At 42.9% G+C, this 18,939-nt stretch overlaps 1 protein-coding gene and 1 long non-coding RNA gene across 12 annotated transcripts in view; both read right to left on the bottom strand.

The window, feature by feature from the left end:
* The window catches only part of TSPAN4 (tetraspanin 4), a 486,061-nt gene that overhangs the window by 83,227 nt on the left and 383,895 nt on the right, over positions 1–18,939 (bottom strand). The gene's annotated exons all lie outside the window — the stretch shown is intronic.
* Positions 14,661–17,961, bottom strand: LOC309536587. The gene is made up of 2 exons (XR_014221650.1): positions 15,991–17,961; positions 14,661–14,940 (listed from the first exon to the last, which is right to left on the bottom strand). It is a non-coding gene; the product is annotated as an uncharacterized lncRNA (long non-coding RNA).

Genomic DNA, 18,939 nt, shown 5'->3' on the forward strand with positions numbered 1-18,939 from the left:
TAATTCTGACAAGCAGACCTGAGGGCTCACGGTGTAACATTCTTGTATCCCAACACAGCACAAATCAAGCATGGTTAATCTTGTAAACGGAGAGAAGTGATGTTACAATGGCAATTTGCTAAAGATTGTTCAGACCTGTGACACTACTAGTGCTGCTGGTGGAACTGCAGGCAAAGTGAAATGAAAGACGGGGATGTTTATAATGGAACCAAGGATGCTCAGTGCCTCTCATAGGCGAAAAAAGCCTTTTACGGTAATGCACAGCTGCATTACTGTGGAAATGCATTGAGAAGAGCAAGGGTACCCATTCTTTGGTCAATGGTACCACTCAATTCCTTTTAACATTTATTTTCGGCAAGCAAGCTGCTTAACCATCTGCAACGGAGCTTCAAGAGTTATTGGTCCAGCAAAGGGAGAAAGTTATTCTGGCACAAGAGTGTCAAAGATAAGAAGAGGCAGTCACATAATTAATCTGTGGCCCTTCAAATGCTGTTGGGATTATAAATCCCATATCCCTGACCACTGACTGAACTGGTTGGGGCTAATGGGCACTGGAGTCCAAGAACATCTGGTGTATTGCAAGTTAGCAACTTCTGCCCTTAAGGATCTCCAATGACACTTCTACCATACTTCATCGAAATTATAGAACTATATTCAGAGCTAGTAAACGATGCCCTTAGCAAAGCAAATTGTGTTGCTGTATGCCAAAAGTGTCAGCCTTTTCTCCATTTTGCTTAGATTAGCAAAGCAGGAAGGAACCAAACAGTGTAAAGTAGGGATAAAATACAATTTGCCAGTTCTTGCAGCCTCAGAATGTGGGAGGGTATGTGCAGAGGATGCTATTATTATTAATAAATAATTAATTAATTAATTAATTAATTAACGTTATTTCTATACCGCCATTCATCCAAATATCATGGGGCAGTTTACAATATAAAAACATAAAAATAAATAAGATAATCACAAACAAAAACAATATCCCCAAACACACAGTTTTAAGGCCATAAATTACATTTTGAAACAATGGAAAAAGAGGCTGTGATTATAGAAAGAGACCTAGACTGGTGGGATGCAGCTCCTTTTGATTTTGAAGAGCAAGTAGAGGCATCCCGGAAGGGAGTTAGATGATAGGGAGCTGGGAGCTGCAGCAAAGTGCTAAGGCCAGGTTGGGGGGACAAGCAATTAATGATCAGCATTTGCATTATGATGGGATTTTGGCAGACAAGAAAATGGAAAAGCTACATGCTGGTAGTCTCGCAGCTACCACCTCCCAACAAGAGTGCAGATTTTTTGAGAGATTGAAAAAATATTGTGGATAGGCCTGATGCACATTTGCTGGGTGGGGAGCTTAGTCCTCCAAGACAAGTGAGTTTTATTTTCTGCAGTGCTGCATTTAGAGTGGCAGTCAGTGAACCCCTGTAAAAATACATAAATCACAGTCACTGTCAGGGAACTGACATCGGAGCGAGAGGCGAAGGGGAGGCTCCCAGATGATGCTGGCGAAGGACCCAGCAGCAGGGGGAGAAACAGGGCTCAGTAGAGGGGGAAGCCAATCAGCGAACACCGGGGGTAAAGGGAGGCAGATGGGGGAAGTGGAGAGAGGGCTCCAGGACTCTTCACTGGACATCAGTGAGGAGAGCCCAGGTCCTCCGCTACCCACGCCTTCCCTGCGCAGAGGACTCCCGCGCAGTGAGAGGAGGAGGAGACTGGGTGTCAAACAACTTTTATGTTGGAAGAGGTTCAAGAAACGCCCACTGACGGATTCTGCCGGTGACTGAGGCAGCCACCATGAGAAGGGGCTATGCAGTCAGAAAGTTTTAACAAGGCAAATTAGCCGAGAAAGGCACCAGTTTACGCACGAGTAACTCATACCCATTACAGTCACGAACCCCAAATTTACAAGAGACAATATGGGTTTTTTATGCATTAGACCTGCTAAAAACAATTTCAAATTTCAGAATTAAATTTCTATTCAACTCATGTAGATAGGTTTCTACAATTTTTCTAGCCATTTTGAGTCATCTTTATTTGTTATTCCTGATTCCCCCTCCCAAGATAAATCCGTATCTGTTTTATAATGATACGTGTATCAAACAGTGTACCCTTTGGAAATGCTGTATGAGTGAACATTAAAAACAATAACATATCCTTGAACATGTGATTAATTCAGCAATTATACTTAACCAGTACAATAGTCTGCAAGGCATCAATGGAAGAGATAAAAAATGGAAACAAAAGAAAAATTAGAGATAGCAAAAATGAAAGAAAGGAAGAAGAGGGAGGGAGGGAGACAGAAAGAGGGAGAAATTAGATTAAGTAATTGTAACTTCTAGATAATACAACCAAATCTGTCTGCTGCTGATTTTACACCGTGTGTGTGTGTGTGTGTGTGTGTGTGTGTGTGTGTGTGTGTGTTTAAGTTAAAAGAAGCTTGAATAGCATTAAACAAAGCCAGTTGGCATGAATTGCATCCGTCCACTGTTCAATTTGTTAATTTTCTCACAAGTTAGTGGTGGGACAATGGTGGAAGTAAGTTGAAGAGACTCCCACACCAACACATAATTTTTCACAGGGAACATAGTTGCAGCACCTCCAAAGCAACTGTAAACTAATGAATTACCCAGCCCTGTGTTATTCCACCACAGAGCTACAGGTGGTGGACAATGGGCAACAATGGACACCAGTGTGTTTATGGTCCTACGCCAGTCCATTAGAAAGATGCCAAGGGATAAGGAACAATAACAGAAGATCTGGGGTGTGTGACTGGCACATCTTGTATTATGGCACAATTTGAAGGTAGCATACAGCATGCAAAGGGTTACAGTAACAGAAACATAGAGTTATAGAGTTGGAAGGGACTCCAAGGGCCATCTAGTTCAAATCCCTGCAATGCAGGAATCATGGCCTAAAGAAACCCTGGCAGCTGGTTGCTATGCGCAATATTAATTATATGAAACCAGATGCAACAAGCAGCTCAGTAAATCTTATTCACAATGACAATTCATTTATCGACCATCTTGAGACCAACAATTTTACTGTTTATCAAGTACATTTATTAATAATCCTGTCAAGCCATGTATAAATATATGTTTCTTACTTGCATACAAAATATAACAGATCATGAAGTTAATAGCTACAAAGATGTCAATTGTTTATGGTTGGAAAAAGACGCTTCTTGTCTACTGGACTGGAACTGCATGATTTGGACTGTTAATATATATAACTAATGTCATTTGCCTGAAAGAAAGCTGACAGCAAAACAACAGATTTATGAAAAGCTGAGTTTTATGTATTGCCTGTTGGAATGCCAAACTCAAGAACAACACTGTGTTTCTAACCATCTTCCACACAATCTACTACTAGGATGTTCTAAGACTAGGGATGCTCATTTAATATGTTAAAGGGAATACTGCAAAACCTATGCTTTTCTAATTTGAAGAAGGGGAACTAGTCCTCTCTTCTCTTCAGTTTTTCAATAGATGTCCCAGCATGATTGGGAGCAGGGGATTTCAGTAAGGATTTTTATCAAAATTGCATTGCGTTGATTTTTTCCCCCAGGATAGCAGGCACTTTTAAAAAAGTTTTTTTTAAAAAAAGTTTTGTCCAAAGAAGAAAGAAACCAGATTTCCAATATGAAGCATAATGGAAACACTGGCAGGGATGCGAAGAGAAAAATCTGCATATAAGCTTCCTTTAGCCACCCACATACAACCTGTAATTATATAGTGTTTTACATGCATGTCATTTGTGACAGAATAATCTCATATTCTGCTTAAGGGGAGACAGCTCATTCTAGTTTCCCTGTTTTGCTTTTTCATGGACGAGTTCCAACTCTTCTATGTTGGGAATCCTTGGAGCCATGCAATATTTTCTGCTGAAATTAAGTGATAAACTGCCAGGATTGTGACATTTATAGAGAGTCATAAACACAACACAGACATGCCACATGACCATTGCCCAGCCTGTTGGATTCAATCAATGAACTCTCTTCTCCCTGCTTTCCTTCCAGGGATTCATTTCTAAAGATGATGATTTCCAGGACTCAAGCGTGCATGCAAGCCAAGTGAACCCAACTTCCCCCCCATTCTAACATTGCATATGTTAAAAACCCACCCACAAGTCTTTGCTTCCTTGCAAGAACTTCCAATGTTTTTGGGCTAGCATTTAAACTTGCTTCCAAGGATTCAGTGCTGGCAAGCTCAGCCTGAGTGTAATTGCTTTCTCTAGACTCTGCACTTAACCATTCCTGTTCTCCACTTTGAGCGTTTTCCAACTCAAATGCTTTATTTGTTTGCTTGCCACAGCATCTTCCTATCTGCAACCTCCCTTCTGTACACACAGACATGGAAAGTGAGGAACTGAGCAGGGGAAACCGCTTTGTTGTTGATCTCTACCCACAGCAGAGACTCTCCAAGCTTGCTCCAAAAACAGCATGGAGTCAGAATTACCCCACTGGTTCAAAAGACTGCCAGGTGAGGCAGACTTGGTGTTTGCTTCCCTTCTGCCCAACAGAAGGCTCTGCACTGAGCCAAGGTTGTGTGAGAGAGCTTTACCATTCAATCACAAACCGATTGGGAGGGCTAGACTGCAAAGCCCCTTGATGGTCACAGGACTAAAAGAGAAGGAAGCAAATTCATACACACAGGTGCCAACTCTATAGTGCCGAGGTATCTTTGGCCCCCTCAATATCTGTGGGGAGGGGGCACAGGAAGCCAAGTACGGTGTGGCTTCAGTGGCTGGTTCCCCCTAAGCATGAAAGAGGAAGCCATTGCCAGCCATTGAGGCCACGCCACACTGGGCCGCCTCCAGGGACATCACACAAGTGCAATATGTGCTGGAGCCCCTCAATCTTGGGCACAGGTTGGCACCTCTGGACACACATGCTGCCTTTGGCCTTAAACCCTGTGCAGGAGAAAGGCAGGGAGACTCTTAGAATGCTAAGCATCACATGCCAGAGCTCTTCTGCCCCACCTCCCACCTCTGTGCAGTTTCCTTCACGCTAGAGTAAAATTATCCTGCAGGTTCTCTGTTTAACATTCCACAGCACTATGTGCGTAGAGAATACCAACCAAGACTCTTCCTGCATCTACTGTACAAAAGGGGCCGAGGTCAAGGGAGAGAGAAGTTACAGGGCATTTCCCCCAAGGCTTCAAAGTTCTGTAACAATTCTCCCCCAGTTCATGACTGCATGAGGCAGCTAAACTTCAACAAATTAAAGCGGTGTTCCTATGAAAATGGATGCGCACAGATAGTTGGCCAAGGATCTCATGGAAGTATGCACACAGAGCTCAACATGCCCCTCCCTCCCTCCCTCCATCCATCCTCACCTGCACCTGGCGTGTGCACCTGCTGCCTGGAAGCAAATGCCCTTGCTTGCTTGCTTTACTGAAGAACAGCTTGCTTGCTAGGAAATGCATGTTCTCCCTACTGTGAGGCAGGCTGGCTGTTTTCAGTTTCAAACCAATGTTCCCTCCCCATTTATTTATTTTTTTAAACCCACTTCCATTTGCTGTTATAATTACAGAGAAGGCAAAGGTTAATCTTGCACCTGTCTCAAGGTCTCAAGACTTTGGGCCCAATGGAAATGAAGGTTGCAGCAGGTGCACCCCACTCAAGTGAAAATCAAAACAACAGCAGAGCAGATAATGATGGTTGGATAAGGAGTGCACACCGCCAGCCTAATAGCAGTACCGCCTGGTACTAAGGGGCTGCACGCTGCACAGCTGGATATGTGCCCTCTCATATTGTTAGCATTAGACTGTACCCACCTGGAGGAAGGAGAAATTAAAAATTATGAAGTGCTCTTGGAGAACTGGCAGTGATAAAACTTGGCTTCCTGGCTGACATTTTAAAAATTCAGCCTGGCTCCCTTTGATGGCTCGATCCTCTGAACCAGAATGGTGTAAACAAGCCAAACATCAAAGCATAGCAGACTAGATAAAGAAACCCAGGCAATTTGATAAAGGCAATTTTAAATGAAAACCAAGGAAGGGTTCTCTTTTTAAAGTACAATCTATAAAATAGGAAGGGTGAGCAACTCGGGCTCTGAGGGCCTCTGCTATGCTCCTTGTGTTACCTAAGGCACATTCATTTAACTCGCTACACTTCAGTTATATACCTGGAGGACACAGTTTGCAATATTCTTCCCGCTTTAACAGTAATTTCACATGACATAAGCCTCTATTATATTTATTTATAGAGATGTGGAGGGGGGAATTGTTAGGGTAACATACCAGAGAAAAAAACTTTTTACATATATGTTTGTGTTTCACAGAAGGTTTAAGTCCCCCCCCCCCGTGTGTTACTTTACATGTGACCTTACACAGAGAGAATAAATGTTTTGGGGCAATAAATACATTATGAATCTCAATCTATAGTGCTACTTCATGACGTATGAAATGACCCTTAAGGCTAGGGTACACTGATGTATAGGGTTCTTCTTTTCTTTCCTGCAGTGTATGCCTGAAGCTTTCTTGTCCCCCTCCACAGTGTACCTTCTGACTCACTGTAGCTTACTATGGCTAAGATGGTGCTGAGGGAGAGATTGGTAGATAAATGGCTTTGTTTTTTCCAACATGGGCGACCTTTGGATATGTTTCCATCCTCTGCACCTGTTCATAAGCTCACCCAGCCAAGTCCATCCTGTTTGATGGAACAGATGTGCACCTTCCACCACCAGACAATAGGGCACAGCACACTGCTCTGCACTTAAGCTCAAATGAAGAAAGCACATCCTGTACTCACTCTTTTAGGGCATTTTCATCCATTCTTATTTCATATATTCCAGAAGGAAGCTGCCAAAGCTGAGTCCTGCCATATGTACAAAGCCTCCTTCAACGTGGTGCCCTCCAAATATTTTGGACAACAAATCTCATCACGTCTTGCACTTGTGGTCAAAAACATATGGAGGGCAACAGGTTGAGTAAGGCCAGCACAGAGGCACAATTTGGACAAGCCTTCCACTTGAATCGAGGGTACACACAGGATATCTGAGTCACTCATATCATTGTACACAGGATGGGGAGGAACACACACCAAAAAAGGGCAATATTTGGCTTGATGTAGATACAAATCAACCCCTATGATTCTTTGAATGAGGCAGTTTCCATACATTCCTTGTGAAGGGAAGGAGATACCAAGAATGGCATCTCTGCATACGTAAGTAGTGGTTCTAAGAGTGTCAACACTCTATGAGGGAGATGGGGTGAAGTGTAGAACATTAGCACTCAGGACCAGGACCACAAATGATACTCCTGGTGGGAGATAGGCAGCCAGTGAAGGCATTTTCCAGCATTTTCAGTACTGGTGCTCATTACCTGAATGGCATGGCATGACAGTTTAGCTTTGGTATGTCTAAAGCTCTCCACCCTCTTTGCCACACAGGTCAGTTGTGTGGTTTGTTTTTGTTTTTTTAAATAATAATAATCCCCTGAAGCCAGATTTTGTGTGGAGCCTATAAACTCCACCCCACAGTGAACATTTTTAAAGTCTCCAAAGCTCAAGTCTCATTCTGTAAGACTGCAAAGAACAAATTCATGACACCATGAACATATTGTGAGCAATAGATCTTCTACTGCAAACTGGAAGGCTGAAGCAACCAGCAGTTAAAATGGCTTTCTAAATAGAAAATCGCTTTACCTTAATTATCTCAGGGTTGCTGCTCTGGGGTGTTATTTTGGAACTTTATTTGCAATGCTCCTGTTTCTAAATATAATGCTCTTATGTTGTTACTGCTCTGAAGTGGCTCAGATAGATATCTTGCATGGAGTTTCAGTACATGTTTGTTCCAAAGACCCTAACATTTTTAGTACATTATAAGAAATCAACACCATTATTCATACAATGGCAATTTTACTCTTTTTCTTTATTCTGCTTGGTGAGGATGAGATTCGCAGCTACGGAAAGGTACAGGTAGAGGTTTTTGTTTAGATGCATTGGGGAAACGCACACAATGAGATTTTCCTGAAAGGTTTATAGTATGGTGTTTACACTTGACTTGCACCTTACTATTCCAGCATATATAAGCCAGAAAGCTAGAGCTTTAGCTCTGTGACCTGATTCCAAGTTCTGCAAACTTCAATTCCTGATGGAGCCAACCCTGTTGCCAAAACTGTAAAGTCAGCATAGTAGTGGAAAGCACTGCAATGACAGGATGTTTACAGACCTGGATGGTCCAGAGGGTGAAAGCTTGAACAACGCCTTAACTAATCAGGAAGCATCCCTGCTGTATCAGAGCCCCAGACTTAAAAACAATTTGCTAAGGTATAACAAACGGGTTTCTGCATTTCAGCAAAGGTTCTGCAATATATTCTCTGGGACTGTCACGGGGCTTTTCAAAACAGCTCAAAAAGAGTGCCATAGCTTTTTCAGAATGCCTCAATATTTATATTTTTACCTTTTGAGGATCTTCTCTAACACTGTGCACAATATTAATACTGCACACAATATTAGAGAATAGTAACACCGCAGGTATTCATTCCTATTTTATGGATGCAGAAAAGAAGTTGAAAAAAGAGGGATCTGATAGCTGGCCAAGTGAAAGCTAGCCAAGTTAAAAATCTGATCTAGGAACCAGATTTCTTTTAGCTTTGGAGCAATCGTGCTGCCTTAAATCAATGTCCATGTAGTCCACACTTTAGGAATGCTTTATGGACTCCACAAGAATTAATAGCATCAGTTCAAAGAAATAAGCCAAACTTGGATTTGGAATTCTTAAGAGTGAAGATGATTTGCCCCCTATTTTCACATAAAACTAACTAAACAACATCTGATTAACTATTTGCTTTATTTTTTGGACTTCTAGTCCATCCTATCCCAGCCACTATGAAAGAAGTGGAATGCTTTATAAACAAAAAGGAGTTAATAGTGCAGTCTCCTCCCATGGTATTTTGACCTGAAGTTAGGGTGGCCAAAATCACCAAAAGAGAAGAACTGTTTCACCCAATAAAGGGGAGGGAGGACAAATGTGACACTGATTTGCACAAAATCTGCATATGCAAATTTTGAAATAGCAACTATCAAGTAACAAGAAATACAGTGCATCGCTCCATATTGGGGAAAACTTTGAGACTGTGACACATGTGCCTGTTCAGTCTGAAGTCTAGGTGGCAAACTGTTGTTCGTCAGCCTCAAACCTCTGCTCTTCTCCCTTCTGATGGTTATCTTTAAACTAGACTTGGACTGGGCAGCCCTTCAAACAGAAGACTGTGTTTTGAGGGCTGTTCAAAGAGAGAACAAACCAGTGAAAAACAGGAGATATGTCCATTCTTGTTGGGGTATTGTATAACACTATATCATATAATGTAAACAGTTTTTAATAATAATACAGATAAGAATGGAACCCGAGAACATGCACAAACTGCAAGCTAAGATGCCAGAGGATGAACCTCATCGCTTGGGCAATCCTTAAATCTTAGCCTGCTGGAAAGTTGGCATGATTGCTCTGCTCCACTTTAAATTTCCACTATGGCATATGGAGTGGGCTGCTATTGTCAGGAGGAGGGCTCTGGGCTAGAAGGACCATTGGCCGGACCCAGGAAGGCTGTTCTCCTGCTACAGCAGACAGAGAAGTATAATGTGCAGATGGCAGCTGGCTCTTATTATTTCCTCATATGATTGCCTGGCACTGCTGCTGGAGATCAAGAGTCGTATCCTGCATCAATTAAAGTCACTGGAGGATGCCTGGTAAGTTTTAGGATTCAGCCTTAGTTTATTGGCAGCCATGGAATGTTGGATAGCGCTCCACTACTCTGATACCCCTTAGGATAGAGATTTTGCTTCATTTACAATTATGAAAATTAACTTTATGGGAGGAAGTTTATTTCCAATGTGAACAATAATAGCTGTTTACTTTCTTAGACTTTTCTTTCAGAAAAAATTAGAATTAATTTTTTGCTTGGCATTTTATGTCAGGCCAGCAATGTAAAGCACTTTAATACTTTCCTGAGCCTACAGCAAAGCAGTTATCAGTCTGTATCAGAAACAAAACAAGAGGCGGCAATTTAATTAAGTGGCAACCAAAGAATTAAGAGATAATACTTATTAATGTGTGGCAAAAAGATCTCTTATGTGAGTGTGCTTCTCCTGGAAGACACAGTAAATAACATTTAGAGGAGAGGCCTGGGAAGACAAATACAACTCCTGCATGTAAACACTGTTTTACCATTTATATGCTTAAAGAGAAAAGAACACAGTATAAATCATATTCCTAGTAATAGTTTTAGGGGGCATCTCTTGATGTGTTATATAGATTCATAAAGAACCATCTGCTTCCTACAATACTATACTCTAAAGGGTACAGAACAAGAACCTCTGATTTCCTTTTGGCGCATAAGCTATTTTCAACTGAAATAAAAATAACACAAGGGAAACTAGCATTAGCTTTACCTATTGCACCCATGGCATATCATTACCATCTGCTTAATGTTTGAATGGGAGGCCAATAGAGCTGGAAAAAAGAAACTAGGGAGCACCAGCAGAGCGGCTTTGCTCCTTTGTGTTAACGCCTGAAATAGAATGGGAAAAGAGGAGGAAGAGGAGGATCTAAACCAACTCCTTCATGGGGCTTTTGTGAACTCTTCATATGATGATAAGCAAGAGGCTAGTGCTCAGCTCGGGTGGTTGTTCTATGGGCAGCCAGTATCTGTTCCCAGTGTCCACCAAGAACTCATGGTGTAGATGAGCCTAGAGGAGGGAAGACTCACTTCCTTATCTCCATGACAATAGTGGTACCTCAGGTTACAAACACTTCGGGTTACAGACTCCGCTAACCCAGAAGTAGTGCCTCGAGTTAAGAACTTTGCCCCAGGATGAGAACAGAAATCGCGCAGTGGCGGCAACGGGAGGCCCCATTAGCTAAAGTGGTACTTCAGGTTAAGAACGGTTTCAGGTTAAGCACGGACCTCTGGAACGCATTAAGTTCGTAACCAGAGGTACCACTGTACAGTGGTAAATTGGGTTGCATACGCTTCAGGTTACATACGCTTCAGGTTACAGACTCCGCTAACCCAGAAATATTACCTCAGATTAAGAACTTTGCTTCAGGTTGAGAACAGAAATCGTGATTGGGCGGCGCAGCGGTAGCAGGAGGCCCCATTAGGTAAAGTGGTGCTTCAGGTTAAGAACAGTTTCAGGTTAAGAACATGCCTCCAGAATGAATTACCATAAGTTCTTAACCCGAGGTACCACTGTATTGCAAAGTGATGGGGGGGGGGTCAGTTCTCCCTCAAAACAAATCAAATGCAAGTAAAACACAGACCAGGGCACCTGGCTAACTGTGGGAGCACAGAAATGTGCCCTTTTAGGGGTGGGCTTCAGGAGGAACGTAGAGGCTTCTTGGGGGTTGTATACAAGCCATAGGCTAGCCATCCCTGCTTTACAGCATCCAAACGCTTTCCATGTCCAAGGGAGACCAGAAAGCAGATAAAAAATATCTTAAAAGGGGAAAAAAATTAAGTAGACTTGTACACTCCGTGAAATATCTAGAGCGTTGAACTTGCTGTCTTGCTATTTTACTTCTACAACTGTATTATCCCCAAAGAGGTACCTACAACAGATTTATGGGGCATTTGAGAAGAAATGAAAACCGAGGGCAGGTCGCACCTCATAATTCAGCTCCATATGTCCCCTGGATACACGTGTAATTACATTAGGAAAACATTTTGCCCCAAATAAAACAATTAGGGAAGCAATTTACTGTTTGCATTAAAGAAGGATGGCTTAATTCTTCAGATACACACCACAGTAAACATGAACTGGAACATTTCAGGGAGTCCATACTGGAAGTGATACTGTATTTTTATGTTATGTGTGCAGAAGATGCTTTACGTCCTGAACGTAGCTTGGCAATCTACAGCCAATAAAGCACACTAATTAGATGAAGAATCATAAATGCTTGACAATAATTCTAATCAGTGTTTTAACAGGATGCCACACTATGTGCTGCATATCTGCAAGAGGAACAAATAAACCCGGGAGACCTGGCCTGTGTGCATGTGTAGCAGCTGACCCACTTCCCCTCCTGCCAATTTTCAAACAGGCCTCTGCATATGCTGTTTTGGCAGCTGCCTCAAGGGAAGAACTGGGCGCAGCACCTATAGGTAATCAAAATGTCCCACCCTGGTGGGATAAAGGAAGCCTCATGCAGGGTGCTTATGCTGTCTGATTTGGGTAGAACAGTTTTCGGTGCTTAAGTAACATTCACAAGTTTTTGTTAATCAAGGAGGTAAAGATAGAGCCATATTAAAGGGGTCCTGTTCTTTTTCTCCAATAGAAATAATGAGTAATGAGGTGGAGATGGTTAAGGGGAGAGATGGAAGGATCTGTTAATCCCCCCCCATTCCCTTATTTTTACAATCTTAAATTCTCCGTCTTTCTACAACAGATTGCCATTTTAAAAAGGGAACTCCTCATGAAAAGTTATCAGCATACTGGTGTGAATTTCTCCTAACACACACACAGTTTTGTACACATTATTGAGTAACATAACAATTTTTTTGCAAGGAATTTACCCTAATATAAAGCAGTTTGGCATGTTAGTATCACAATATTGCCATTTTTATGCACACTTTCCCCTTGCATATGCATTTTTGTACACATTGTGTGGCTGAATAATTGAATTGCGAAATTAGGAAAAGTGTGAATTTCAAAGAACAGTTACACTTCCGTTTGTATATGCTGTCCTTGCTTTAAAGGAAATATGTATCCAGAAGTGCAACAGTGTTTGTAACTACTCACACATACACACAGTAGGTTCACTTGCGCATAAATGCATATTCAGAGATCTATCTGGCTATAAGTAACTTTTCCCCCTGAAAAAAATTAAATTTGAAAGAATCAGCCAAAAGTTGCCCATGCCACCAGTGCTATATCAATGGACTGTGTGATAAATCAAAGTTGCCAAATTACTGTGCTATCCTCACTAAATTTGTCAGCAAAGTTCAGTTGGTGTAGGGTGTATCATGGGACCCAACCCATTACAAAAAGAAAGGCCCATAGGACTAAATATAGCTAACATATTTCCCCTAAATAATCTTGATTACCAAATCTCTTAATGCCCAAATCTGTCATAGCCTGACTGGCATGAAATAGCACTTATGTTTAGTTTTATGTCAATATTGTTATGAATAGAAATTATTAGACAGGCATAAAGAAAGCAATATGCCATTAAAAGGGGAGCAAAGTGTACAGAAATTTCGCCATTTAGGTCACTTATCCAAGTGATAAATCTCCAAAACTGCCTCTTTTCATCATTACTGAATGGAAATATTTGGTACCACTTCCCCTTCTCCCCCATCTAAAAGGGAGTATAAAAAGAGCCAGGAGCAATGGGCAATTGGACAGAAAAGCCCATCTGGGCATAAAGCAAGGATATCTGATATGAGTCCTTGCACCCCCTTCTGCTCCTTTAAACATCACAGCAGCTAATGAACCTGATTACCAGTGACCCCCTCCTGCCCAGACCCTTGCTCTCAGTCTTTTCCTTATGGATTTGATAGATGTGGTTCTCTCAGGAGATGTCTATGAGCCAATTTGTACAGTGGCCTTACAGCCCCATTACACAGATCGGATAAACGCACAGATCTGTCAGCCTGGCTCCGGTCCCGACACTCTCGCAAAGCACTGCCAAATGACTTACAAAACTGCTGTGTCCTTTCCCTCCTGCCGCACTTCACCCCCGCATGGTGCTCAAACTGGTTTTCTGTTTCCTGCTGCCAAATCGCTTTTGAAAGCCCCCCTAGGGGCCTGGAGGAGGAGCCACACACCACTCGTTTCCCAGGACCACGGCCTGTTATTGCTTCCCAGTGAAAAATAAGAGCTCGAGCCCTGTGTAAATTGTTAATATCGCTTTCTTTTGCTCATAAAGAGGCACGGCCAATGCCCGACTGCTGTGCCTCGTGCATAATTCATGGCATGCCTTAATGTGCAGAGCTCTCCTCTGCAGTCCATTTCCCAACATAAAATTTAGCCATAAAAAGCAGGTTCCTTGTGAAACATGAATGTGGCACCTGAATTTTAAAGTGGCCATGGGCTGCTTTAATTTCTCGTAATGGAAGCTTGCGGAGTGTCAGAAAGCAGTTGGCCCAGGATGGAGAAGAAGGGCAGAGCAAAAGATGAGCCACATCTTGGCACTTTGAGGAATGCAGTGCTGCCTTTTCATTTATTAAGGCCTTCCCAGTCTCAAGGATTACTCCAAATAAGATCCTGCCTTTACCAGCTAAGGACCTGGACTGAAACCATTCAGGCTTCATCTACCTGCAGGGCTCAGCTGTATTCAAACACCCTTCCCTTGCACCGCCATAGACAGCCAAATCCAAATAAATGCCAGCATATATTTGGTTGGAAAAATAAGAAGACCCAGCTGTCATTATCTGCATTGCTGTGATTGCCCAGAAAAGTTGCTCGAGCTCCCAGTCAGTACCAGCTTCTGCAGCCCAAAACCAGTGGTCTCTGCAACCACTCCAAACATGTTGGTGTCGTGGATATTGTTGGCACAAACATATTGGGGTTGCAAATGTTTTTGTGATTCAATAGAGCCTTTGTGCCCTTCTAATAAGCTGCCTTTCATTTAAGTCATATTGAACACAGAATTACTTCTTTCACCATTTTGTATTACTGGAAATATTCCCGAAATGAGTCATTTCCCACTACTGATCCCCCTCTCAAATGTACAACATATATTTTATTCACAGGGATAATAACATTGACAACTAATTTTAAACATAAATTCAGGCCGCTTTTAAAGTATTTTGCTAAATAAATATATAGGCTCTAAGAGCAAAAGGGGGTAGGAAATGGAAGGGAATGAGATATACGGTAGGGGAGAACATCAGAAGTGGGATAAATTAAAGCTGGAGCAGTTTAAAAGGTTGGAAGCTCTCCAATATTCTGCAAGAAAGTCAGATGCAACAAGGGCATTCCAATGTTATGTCCCAACAGGGGCTGAAAGGAAAAGAGAAACGGTCACAAAGAAAATAAAATCTGTATTTCGTTTATTATTATGTGGGCACTTAAACTGTCAATCGGAATTGGCTTTCTGCCTTCACAAATTAAAATGGCACAACTTTTTTTAAAAAAATATAACAAAAGTGCTCTCTTCTGTCTCCAGAGATCTATCAAACATTTGCACTCCTTTAAAGGTCCAACAGATCAGAAGGTGAGAGGGTCGCTGAAGAAGACAAGTTAATTTAGCTGCACCCCCCTTCCCAGTAAGGCCCTGAAACGTCCATTTCAAGATGAATATGAACAGAAAGTGACTCGCGAAGTTTCTACAGGCAATTGTTCACTTTTGCGGGAGGGTCGGGGAGAATTCTAGGAATTATTTCTTAGGCCTCCTGGGATGCCCACCCAAGCGACAGGAATGCCTGAGGAGAAAAGGCCTAAAAGGTGAGTTGTATAGCTGAATGGGAGGGCAATTTTTGCAGAGCCAGTGTGGTGCAGTGGTTAGAGGGCCAGACTAGGACCGGGGAGACCAGGGTTTGAATCCCTCCACTCGGCCGTGAAGCTCACTAGGTGACCTTGGACCAGTCACTGCCTTCTCTACCTCACAGGGCTGCTGTGGGAATTCGGTGAGGAGGGGCAGAACCATGTATGCCAACTTGAGCTCTATGGAGGAAAGATGGGATATGAATGCAATAAATAAGTAATGATAATAATAGTAAGCCTTAGCCCCAGCTTCCTTTCCCAGCTAGCATGAATACACCCTTCTCTCACACACACCATCTCTTAATCTTCCTCCTTTCCAACCTTCAGGATCACCGCTTCTGTCTAGTGCCTCATATGCACCCTGACCTCTTTTCCTTATTCCTATCCCAGCCCTACCTGGGGGTCCAACCTGCAGCCTTCTGCACGCCAAACACTGAGCTCTGCCTCTTCCCTACAACTCCTACTGCATGCAGCTCTGCCTTTTAGTGTTCATGGAAGAAAATGAAAATAGCAAAAGTGACCTAATGAATTGTCAAATAACCACAAGACAATGGTTTGACCACTCACCAGAAGCATTTACAGCTCTTTCCCCATTTTGTTTCACGAGGGTTACAGCAGCCCAGCTGGCTCCTGAGTTTTAATGCAAGGATTAGATGAGCAAAGATTCCCGATGTTGCAATGCATTAAAGGGCAGAAGTTATTTTACACTAGTCCTTCATTATTGAAGTTTCTGTCATTGAATTTATAATTCAAAGACGATCCTGCTCTCATCTGCTTTAGTGAAGCTTGCAAAAGACTCTGTATCATTAATTTTAAAATTCACACAATGTATCTAATACTGTTAGCAGTGTGTGCCAATAAATGTCCTTAGACAACCTTGGGTTTCCTCCCCTCAAAACGGATTGCACAGATATCTTTCACAGCGTACAGTGGTACCTCGGGTTAAGTACTTAATTCGTTCCAGAGGTCTGTACTTAACCTGAAACTGTTCTTAACCTGAAGCACCACTTTAGCTAATGGGGCATCCTGCTGCCACCGCGCCACCGCAGCACGATTTCTGTTCTCATCCTGAAGCAAAGTTCTTAACCTGAAGCACTATTTCTGGGTTAGCAGAGTCTGTAACCTGAAGTGTATGTAACCAGAGGTATCACTGTACTGTAGCGTAAAATACTCCACTCATTAGGCAATTTCCCCTCAATAGCATATACATGTGGTAGAAAGTCAAATCTCTTTTTCCCCCTATAGTCGTTCCTATACTGGTATACTAGTTTAGGGGAGTGGGTGGCTCAGTGGTTTAGACCTCTTGGGCTTGCTGATCAGAAGGTTGGCGGTTTGAATCAGTGTGATGGGGTGAGCTCCCATTGCTCTGTCCCAGCTTCTGCCAACCTAGCAATTTGAAAGCCGCCCACCAGTGCAAGTAGATAAATAGGTACTGATGCGGTGGGAAGGTAAATGGCATTTCCATGCACTCTGGCTTCTGTCACGGTCCACTGTGTACCAGTAGTGATTTAGTCATGCTGGCCACATGACCTAGAAGCTGTCTGTGGACAAACACCGGCTCCCTCGGCCTGAAAAGCGAGAAGAACGCTGCACCTCATAGTCACCTTTGACTGGACTTAACAGTCCAGGGGTCCTTTACCTTACCTTTTACCTAGTTTAGGAGCGTTTGAAGACTTCCCAAGGGTTATATAAGAAAAATTATAAGACCTACCCAACTATCCCACACTATCTAGAAACAGCTCTGGGAGACCAGAAGAGAGGTTTTTGCCCTAAAAGTTCTACCAAGCATGCACATTTCACTCCTCTTCAAAACACAAAACAAAACACCAAATTTGATGGGAGGCTACAGCAGGAATGGATTTGGCTGGCGTACATTTATCATGGTAGGCATTGCATTATGGCCCTGTATCCTGGGGTTTTAATTCACCACACTGAGATCATTGTTGCTTGTACTTAAAAGAAAAAACCTCACACAAAACTATTAGGAAAATTGCACAGAACATTCACCCCAGTCTGTGAATTACATGGGGGAAAACAAGCTTGCCTTGTACACAATCACCTTTTTGTTCCAGGTGGAATATAGACCAAGGCAGCAGGAAGGGACAAAGGGAGAACACAAGCTTAGCTGAGCCTGCACATGGCAGTGACAATGTCAGATTGCCATCCCCACACAGCTCTGAAAGTTTTGAAATATTAACAGGAACATTTGCACCCATCCCTTCTACAATGTGGTGCAATTTGGACAATGCAAGAAGAACTTTCTGTTGTGGCTATGCCAATTTGAAGCATTTGCCAGGTTTAGACAAACTGCAGCCTGTTAACCACGCGTGACGCCCAGTTAGTTACTTTTTTAAATAAAAATTAAGTGGAATTAAATAAACTTTTGTTTATTTAAACCTTTTTATATTTAATCAGTAATGGGAAGGAAGACATGCCGAGAATAGGGAGAAGAAAACTATATGTTGCTGGTATCTGACCTAGGAAATTGGGCAACATTGTGCAGATTGATAGAAACATACACAAGTTGAAAGGCACCTTGGAGGTAAATCTACAGTGTAGAATAACCCAAAACATGATATGTTCAACCAGATCCAAAAATCCCCACAAATTCCATATAATCAGAATGTGCTCAACTTTGAGGAATTGCTATGCACCAGTGGTGTAGCTTGGGTGGGGGGCAACTGGGTGCTTGCCCCAGGGGCAAAAATGTTAAGGGCACAAGTTGGGCAAGGGATGCTTCCCTGCCTCCAAACCTCAGCTACTGCTGGAACTGCTTTTGGTTAAATACACTGAAGTTTCCAAACTGAAATTCAGAAGGCTGTTCTTTGAGGAGCTCCTGCACATTCCAGCTGCAGAAAGCAGCCCAAGAGTGTTCCTGCTTCACGTTCGATTGCATGGTGTTGCTGGGAAACATTCCTACTCCCAAGCTGGAGGCTGGACATTGTAGTTTTGGTACCTCACCTCCCAGCTGAAAAGGTGGGCAAGCTGGAAGGGCTCTTTTGCAAAACCTGCTTGCCGAGGGAGGTGGCAGCGTGACAGCTGTTCCCCCAGAAAGGTATCTTTCCTGCAGATGGGCTACGGTGTAGAAACAAACTGGGAGGCAGAGCTGGGCTGGGCCCCACCTGCATGTTGGTTGCAACTCATGGCTCACATCTGCCTCCCTGCTGAGCGCAGGACGAGGAGGCTTCCTGGAGGCACAGCCCTGACTCCCCTCTTCCCAGCAAAGGAGGTGGCTCCATGCTGTCGGCAGCTGCTCTCTCACACTCCTTAGCAAGAGGCAGAAGGAGGAGACCACCCAGGGTGCCTCCTGTGAGTGCCCTGAGGCCACTACCCACAGCCTGGGAGCCTCGGGTTTGGGGGGTGCAATCCTGGCAACCCATGCTATACCACTGCTGTGCACCTAAATCCCCAATTGTGTGCACAGTGCATTTCCTTGGTACTGAAGTCACTGAGGCAGCTACTGCTAGCACAAAGCTTACGTATGCACCAAAGATCACACATGTGTCACAAAGCTGT

Source organism: Podarcis vaucheri (genome assembly GCF_965113315.1).
Source record: "Podarcis vaucheri genome assembly, chromosome: 1".
Lineage (NCBI taxonomy): Eukaryota > Metazoa > Chordata > Lepidosauria > Squamata > Lacertidae > Podarcis > Podarcis vaucheri.